Here is an 8225-nt window from a genome sequence, read left to right on the forward strand (position 1 = left end):
TTTAGGTCCTTGTAAACACCCCCTCATCATTATCATTAGCATATGTTTTAATGAAATCAATGGCTTAAAAGCGGTAACCTATGTAAAATTATATATTGAAAACATTGTATAGACCTAGCCTATGCCATCTGATGTTGACTATATGCGTCAGTTCAAATAGCTTAACTAATTATGTTTTTTCCAAGCAAGGCTTTCTGGAAAGAGATCGTATTCATCCATGTCCATTGTCCTCTACTCGCTTTCATTCCTTTTGCTTGCAGTAATGTGAATAATCAACATTTAGGCCTACTTTGTAGAAAAAAAATGGTAGGCCTACCTTATGTAGGAAAGACCTCTAGGCCTACAGCATAATCCTGTACGTTATGATACAGTAGGCTACTGCGTTTCCAATATGACCCAGCGTAATATGCTTATTTAGCCTACAAAACAGAGGACTAAATTATAAGCGTGATATGTCATCTAGGCTTAAGGTTTCTTTTAGGATAGGCTATGTTTTTGCTGAAAAAGTAGCCTAGTTCGCCGGTCATTATTCATTCATTCTGCATATCTTTGTGATCGTTTTCTTTCAATAATGTCCAATGGCTTAAACATTGTCCTTTATTGTTTGCTTTAGGCCTACCTTTATATTTTAGCCTACATTATCCAACCCACGTATTGTCATCTGATCTTGGGCGCTGCCAGTCAAAAAAAGCAAACAGGTGCGCGCTCTGCACCTCTTTACGCAGCTCCGCCGCAACACTAAATATGAAGATGCCCTGCTTTCAAAGGATAACTTCCGTCCCTTGGTTGTGTAGGCTATATCTATGAATATAATATATATAAAATATCTATAGCCTACATTGTATCTAGCTTACATTCAAATATTACCTTTATGTTACGGAGCTGGGAATAGGCATATGAGCGCAAATTAGGATGTAGTGGAGGCTAAACGCGAATAAACGCAGTTTCCACCTCTGAAATTTCAGATATAGAGTTTAGGCCTACCCACCTCTTATTAGAGTTTATCCACCTTTCAAAGGAGTTTATTCACTTTTAATATTCAAAACTGCATTATCCAATACTATCCTACAGGCCTATTCCCAATACTGCATAATAACCTCCACCATTATCAAACATGTTCGAATGCCTTTTAAAAAAATCCGATACCGCATGGCGCAGTCCACCTCACCGAGATTTCAGAATTCATAGTTCACCCACCTCTTATTTTACCACTACATCCCTGGCACGAATGTACCTGTCCTCTCCTAAACGAAGGCAATTGGACATTTTATGGTCAATATTAGATTGGTGAGAACACTAAATATACTAGATCACCTGTAAGAATGTTTCAATCATTCTATCGTATGTCTTGGTGTATTTTTTTAATAGATATTATGAAATAAGAAAGCTATACGTTTTTTCACTTTCTTAAGTGCTATACTTCTCATTAGCAGTTTTATGCCAAACCATGAAACATTAAGCTGCGTCCAAAAACGTCTTTAAAAAATCTTCTGATATTGATCATGCATAGGGCAAAGAAAGACATGAGATCGTTGGTCTTGGAATTTTGAAAATGCATCGCACTTAGAACCTCAAATTACTTGCAGTACCCCGGCATTACCACAAGGAAATGGTCGTACGTCAAGTTTGAACCTGACGTGGAGATAAGCACTTTTCCACGTCAAAGAGGTTTTTTATAAATCTGAGCGTTGGCATGGATTTGAGCGTACGCACGGTCTAAGATCAAATCTGTGCGTAAGAACGCTTTATAAATGAGGCATCTGATGAAGTACTCTATGACTATATGTGTAGTTATCCCTCCAGCCAAACACTATTCATCTTGAGATCAAGAACATCATTCCAACACTAACTGGCAAAAGAACACGTCTTCTAAAAAACACAAAACCGCTCGTTATTTGAAACCTGACGAGCGTGAAAGGCGATAGGGCTCACAGCTGGATGGAGTGGGTGCGTCATGAGTTCCAGGTGTGTGAGGAGGGTCTCACCTACACAAGGGTCTGGACCAGTGGAGAAGACCACCGCACTGTGGGAGGGGACACAGGGGACACTCCGGTCAAATAGCACATAGCCATCAGGAGGGGCTCTGTGTCAGTGCGGCACGCTCCTTCTGCTGTGCCCTAGGAGGGGTGAAGAGCGTCTACCTGGCCCCTTGTGCCAGATCAGATCAGCACTGGAGTAAGAGCACGGACACACTCCCTCTGAGCTACAGCTCCAAAAGAGGTCAAGAATTTAGTTGCTGCTACTCTGTACTATGTATATCTAGGAAATATTTTTAACTTTAAGGAGTGGTTGACTCCAGGAAAGATGGAATGTATTACAAACACACACACACACACACACACACACACACACACACACACACACACACACACACACACACACACACAAACAGAGGCCAATCTCTGAACTCAGTCAACCTGCTCCAAACCTGCAAATGGGGCCCCAAACTCCCAACCTGCCCAGCACAAAGAGCACTTTGATTTGCAGGCAGTAAAAGAACCGCCCTGTTCTTCCTGCCCTCTCCAACCTGCTGACGTCTAACCTGACATTTCTAGGCCTGCTGGATGTTTTGCACACAAAGCACATCGTTCTTTCTCTTCCATGAAAAAAAAAATGTTTATAATAACATTCTGAACTTCATTTTGAATGTGTACTAGGGTCATGAAAAGCATTGTAAACATCCTTCTTTCCTGCATTGTGTTACACTGCTGATGTCCAATTTCCTGAATTTCAAAACATATGAATACAGACTTAGCTGAAGAAATTCAGTGTGTCAGTTTCATCCTAAGTTGTGCGTGGGGGAAAAAGATGACAAAGATTTCTGGGGAGACCGGCCCTTGCTCCAAACTCTCATACAGGAGGCAGTGCGCAGAGGTGTCCTCTGTCCAGCACCCGCCAAAGCCTTGTGAGTTGCCATGGCAGCATGTCCAGTCCAGCCTGCTTGACTGGAATACTGAGTGTGATCCTGACTGCAGTAACAGAGAACCATTTCTAGATGGCACTCATGAGTTATCTAGGTAACATCACACAAGAGAATTTTAACTTATCATTAACAAATGTCATGGACAAATCTTCTTTATATCTGAGAATGAATTTCATTCAATAACAACTTTTGTTTTTGTGTGTATGAATTATTAGTAATAAAAAAGAACATTACACATGTTCACTTAAGTGCTTCCATATGTGTAGTCATGCTGCCCTCTAGCGGTGTCTTGAGTAAGCGCCCCTCGGCTGAGAACACTTGAACTGATCAATGGCTAACTCTTTGATGGGAAAGCCACTGAAACAACCACAAACAAATGAGAGCATTTAAACATTATTACTTCACACTCCACTATGAATTATTATAGTTTGCATCTTTGATTAAGAACCATATCAGCTAATTGTTCCTTTAACTTTTAGAGGAATTTAAATTAAGTATTTGTAGGATTCTGAATTCAGTGGCCTAAATAATATAATACATATTTCTATATTGTAGTACATAGTTCAGTCAGACTAATGACTAAATTAAAACTGAACATTTCCAAATAATTTGGACTTTTTTTAGAGGTGGCACCTGAGCTCTTATTATGCAGGTGCCTGAGGAACCTGAATTTGTCACATTGGGATAACACCTCACTAACAGTCAGACTGTTGCAGTATCCAGTGCATATGCAATTCCCATCCAATAATTATAATATTTAATATTTATAGTGCTGAAATAACAGGTGAAAATATATTTTAGGAAAGACAGGAAATGCAGAAAGAAATATGATACTAAGACAAATGTTGATATTTTGCTCCTTCTGCTTTATGTCATAAGCTCTACGCTTTGAACCCAAAATGGTGGTGAGTAAATATATATAACAAAATGTAAAACGTTTTTGACAAACACATTATATACATTGCTTTATAACCTGTATGCATCTGAGCTTAAGAGAAATAATTTCTCACATCAGCAGATACAGAAGAGATGGGTTGTGAGTTTGACAGCATGCACACTGTTAGCCTGGCCCCGGCCCGACCACCTAAATCTTCTTTCAGAGAGATTAAGTCTGGAACATCGTAGTTCATAACCGTTCAAAGTTATTGTGGCCGGAACAAAGTCAAGGGGGCAGAGTCAGGCCGAAGTTAATAACAGTTTTTCACAATTGCTAAAACACTAAACCAAATGCTCAGTTGCCTGAATAGTTCTTGAATTGGCCAAACCTTTTAACAAAACCATGAACAGTTTCCACATATAAAACACAATGTGTAGACTCTTCTTGCAAAGCTCTAAACACATGCAATAAAACACATTTTTCATTGTAATGCACTTGTGATGCATAATGGTACCACACGTGGCAAAGGACAAAGAAATCACAAGTGCATGTCATACAACCACTCAAATATGATCACACTTGTATCAAATGATGTGACACAACCAATAAGCTAGTTCAGAGTGCAAACAGGTTGCTGAACAGTGCAGGTTCATATCAACAATGGTCAAAAACTATCAGTAAGGCATTCAGAGTACATTGTAGGCATTTACAGTCCTGAAATGCCTGTCTCTTCAGGCAATTCACAGTTGTTCAGTTTTGAGAAAAGGGTGGAATGTTTCAAAAAATTTATTTTAGGGATTGTGGAAAAACTGTAATAAAGATAGATAGATCAGAATGTAACACTGGTTGCATGTGATTGGTTTATTCCATTTCACTTCACCGGAGAGGTCCCCCATTTCAGAGTCCCCTCCTTGACGTAGCATCTCACTACCTACTGCATATCACCACCGAACTCGGCCCATGGACTCCTGTGCCTTGCTTCTTTCAGTGCAGGATGAAGGGGAACTGGACCAGTACTGCCATCTAGTGTCCAGGTCCTCAGCCTATCTGGGAGAGCACTTGCCCTTCTATGAGAACAGTAGTAAAGCAATGCTGCAATAATAATAATAATGCTGAATTCATATCATTTTATATTCCCAGAGACACTCATATTTGAAAGACATGGTTTGTATGCAAAGCACATTGAGCTTGCGTTTTGTAATTCCTATACATGGTGTATATGTTTGCAAAAAGGGGGATGTTTGTTTGAAAATCATGGGCCAAATGTAAGATGTTCTGTCATTCTTCTAATCCCACAACTAAACTGGATATAGGCCTATAGCTAAAAGAAATATGTTTCTAGACTGGTTTGTGCTAATTTGCAGTGTAGGTTACAGCCACAGGATGGCAGTAGACACTCAAAATTGCACCAGAGAAAAAAAGAATGAAACAGCAAAAATTGAGCAACACAATCAATGCTTATCTATTCACCACACATCTTCCATTTGGGAACATAAATGAATTGTGGATTGGATAAAGAGTCACAGGAGGGAACTTCATCTAAAAATGCTACAACAGATCTATCTACTAGATGAAACATACAGCTTTTCCCATTTGTGCATTATGTTGACAGATGAATTTTGAGAATTTATGTCAGAAGCAATACCACCAAAAGCAAAAAAAAAAAAAAAAGATGGAACTCATCTAAAAAAAGTAATGAAAGCCTTATATGGCACTGCATGTGGCAGAAGAGACAGATAGACAAACAGGGAGATAGGGGTGTACAAAGAAGTCAGAGCACACACACACACACCAAACACACACACACACACACACACACACACACATACAAAATACATAAAGCAAACAGAGGGAGAGAGACAGAGGAGAGAGAGAGAGAGAGAGAGAGAGAGAGAGAGAGAGAGAGAGAGAGAGAGAATAGTGGTTAACCTCAGTTTATACTCAGAAAAAATTATTTACCCCAGCTTCGGCTGGCATCGCTCTGGCTCTGACTAGAGGTGAAAACAAACAGACAAGATAATCAAAACAATTAATTTTCCACTTCTCATTTCCATATTTCAGTTTCCGAAAATATTTCTGAAGCTGTCAACTGGTCATGCATCACCGTCATCCTGCGATCACAGCTGGAGAGGAAATGAATTGCCAAAGACAGGAATGAGAATAGGGAATGAGATAAGGCATACTGTCCTCTCCCCCTCCCTCTGTCCTCACAGACAGACTGGACACTTCACCATCATACAACAGTCAGGTCAGTTGAGTTTGGAGCTATAACAGGCATTGGAAAAATGGCATCGACAAAAAAATATTAATTCCAATGACTCTTATTTCAGTAGAAATCTTTTCAGTGTCAAACAGTAAAAGTGTCTATTTTTCAGTTCAATGTATCAATGACAACACTGCCTGACCCAACAGCAGGTTATAGCAATGCCTGTTGGTACATGTGCTGGACTGGTGTATTGGATATGACATGATACGTAGCAAATCACTGTTTCTCTGCCCCCAACACCAACATTGAAATTCCTAATCAACTCAGTGTATAGCCATGCCTCTAGCCAGCCTCTTAACTGACATCTCAGTCAGACACTTGTGGGGCCTTGGGCCATGCAGAGTTATGGATGCAGGAAGTGCACACAGACCTCCACTCTATTTAAAGAACATCAGAGTACATTATTCAGCAGGCACAGTAGGGAAGGGAAGGCGAGGGAGAGGAGAGAGAGGAGGAGAATGAGAGGGAAGGGCCCAGTGAACAATTTATTGATGGAATGGAAAACATGAGGCGCCGGGGTGAGAGGTACAGTAAGGGGACCACACTGGACATACGTTCTTCGTTCTTCAGTGTCATCTGCAGGGGTCTGACAGCCAAACAGAGGGATGACACAGACGGGGGGGGAGGGAGAGAAAGAGAAGGATGAGAGAGTCCTCCTTTTTCCCTTGCCTTCCTTCGGGACTCCTCAAGGACAAACATCGGCGGCTATTTACAGGTTTAGCTCATTTCAGAGCTCAATTTAGAGGCTCCCAGATCATTTCAAGATGCAATCTCACCCCCAATATGTCTCCACCTGCCATCGATATCATATTTGATGGAGTGCCACTAGTAGCTCTTCAAGCTCGCTCTCTTTTCTCATTCTCCCTCCCCTGTCTCTTTTCCACTCAGTTGTTCATACAATGTCTTTTTCTTTTTGCTCATTGTGTCTTTCTCCAATTCATTCTGTCTCCACTAAAGAATGGCGGTTTGCTGCTGGTACTCAGCACTAAGGCTGCTGCAAAGGCCACTAAGGGGACTAATGGCTTTTAAGGCTTGTTCACTCCTCCTCTCCCTTTCATTTATTTAGTTGTGGAAGCCCGGTCCGGCCGAATTCCTGAATTATAAATGAGAGCCATTGCGCGGCCATCTCTTATTTTTAAAGCCGCTCTCCTCGGCGCCTCTGCCCACCCAGGGCCCATAAACACCTCTCCAGGTTCCTACTTTCATGCGCTACATGCCAAAGATCCCATCCTCCCCCTGGAATAATGGAGCAGCACATCTCCCCCCAGCGCTCTTGAACGCGGCCCTCCTATGCCCATCCTGGACCTAGCCTCCTCTTCTCAGCTCACGTTTGGCAAGGCAAGCCCAGATTCATATTCTAAACACACAGACCCATCCTGAATATGATTGATTAAATAATACTTCAATAGAATAGTGGGGCAGTACTCATATGATCACAATCGACATTCGACACAATGTCGACACTGCTATTAGCTGTGGCTGAACAGGCGCTCTTGGAGCTGCTCCTGATTGTGATCATATGGTAGTAATAGTAGTGGGAGTGAAGGAAATAAATCTTCTCCGATTATTTGGACTGGCGTGTCAGTGTTTGTGGGTAAGGGTGCTTTATGGCTTTTTCGTCCTGCTGGGAGGGCGACCGCTGGATCACCTTTCGGCGCTGACAAATGGAGCGGCAAGAGGGAGGAGGAGGAGGAGGAGGAGGAGGTGGAGGAGGAGGAGGAGGAGGAGGAGGAGGGCAGCAGAGGAGGAGTGGACCCAATTATCACCCCTCTGACATGTGTCCACACACACACATCTCTTCTCACAGACAGACAATGAGAGAAAACATCAGCTGTTGGCATGAGCCTGCTTGGTACTTCAGTAGCCTACTCCACCAGTTCAGTTGGGTTCCAATGGCACCTACTGATCAAATCTCCAAGCTCCAAGAAGAAGAATGATGTTTGGGTGAGTTTATGGTAATGTGACATATTGTAATTAAGACTCTTTAACATATATAATAGGCAGTTTAGAGTGTAGGATTTTTAGCAGGGTTGTGCAAAATTCCAGAATTGAATTGAAACTGGCTCTTAAATTCCAATTCAATTCTTGAATTTCACTTGCATTTCAATTGAGGTAGCAAACAGGAAGCAGAATTGCAATTCGAATTTTGCACAACCCTG

Source organism: Alosa pseudoharengus, unplaced genomic scaffold, assembly GCF_046254945.1.
Source record: "Alosa pseudoharengus isolate Yale_2024_CS ecotype anadromous, Long Island Sound unplaced genomic scaffold, YU_APseudo_1.1 YU_APseudo_1.1_scf_13, whole genome shotgun sequence".
In the NCBI taxonomy this organism is placed as follows: domain Eukaryota; kingdom Metazoa; phylum Chordata; class Actinopteri; order Clupeiformes; family Clupeidae; genus Alosa; species Alosa pseudoharengus.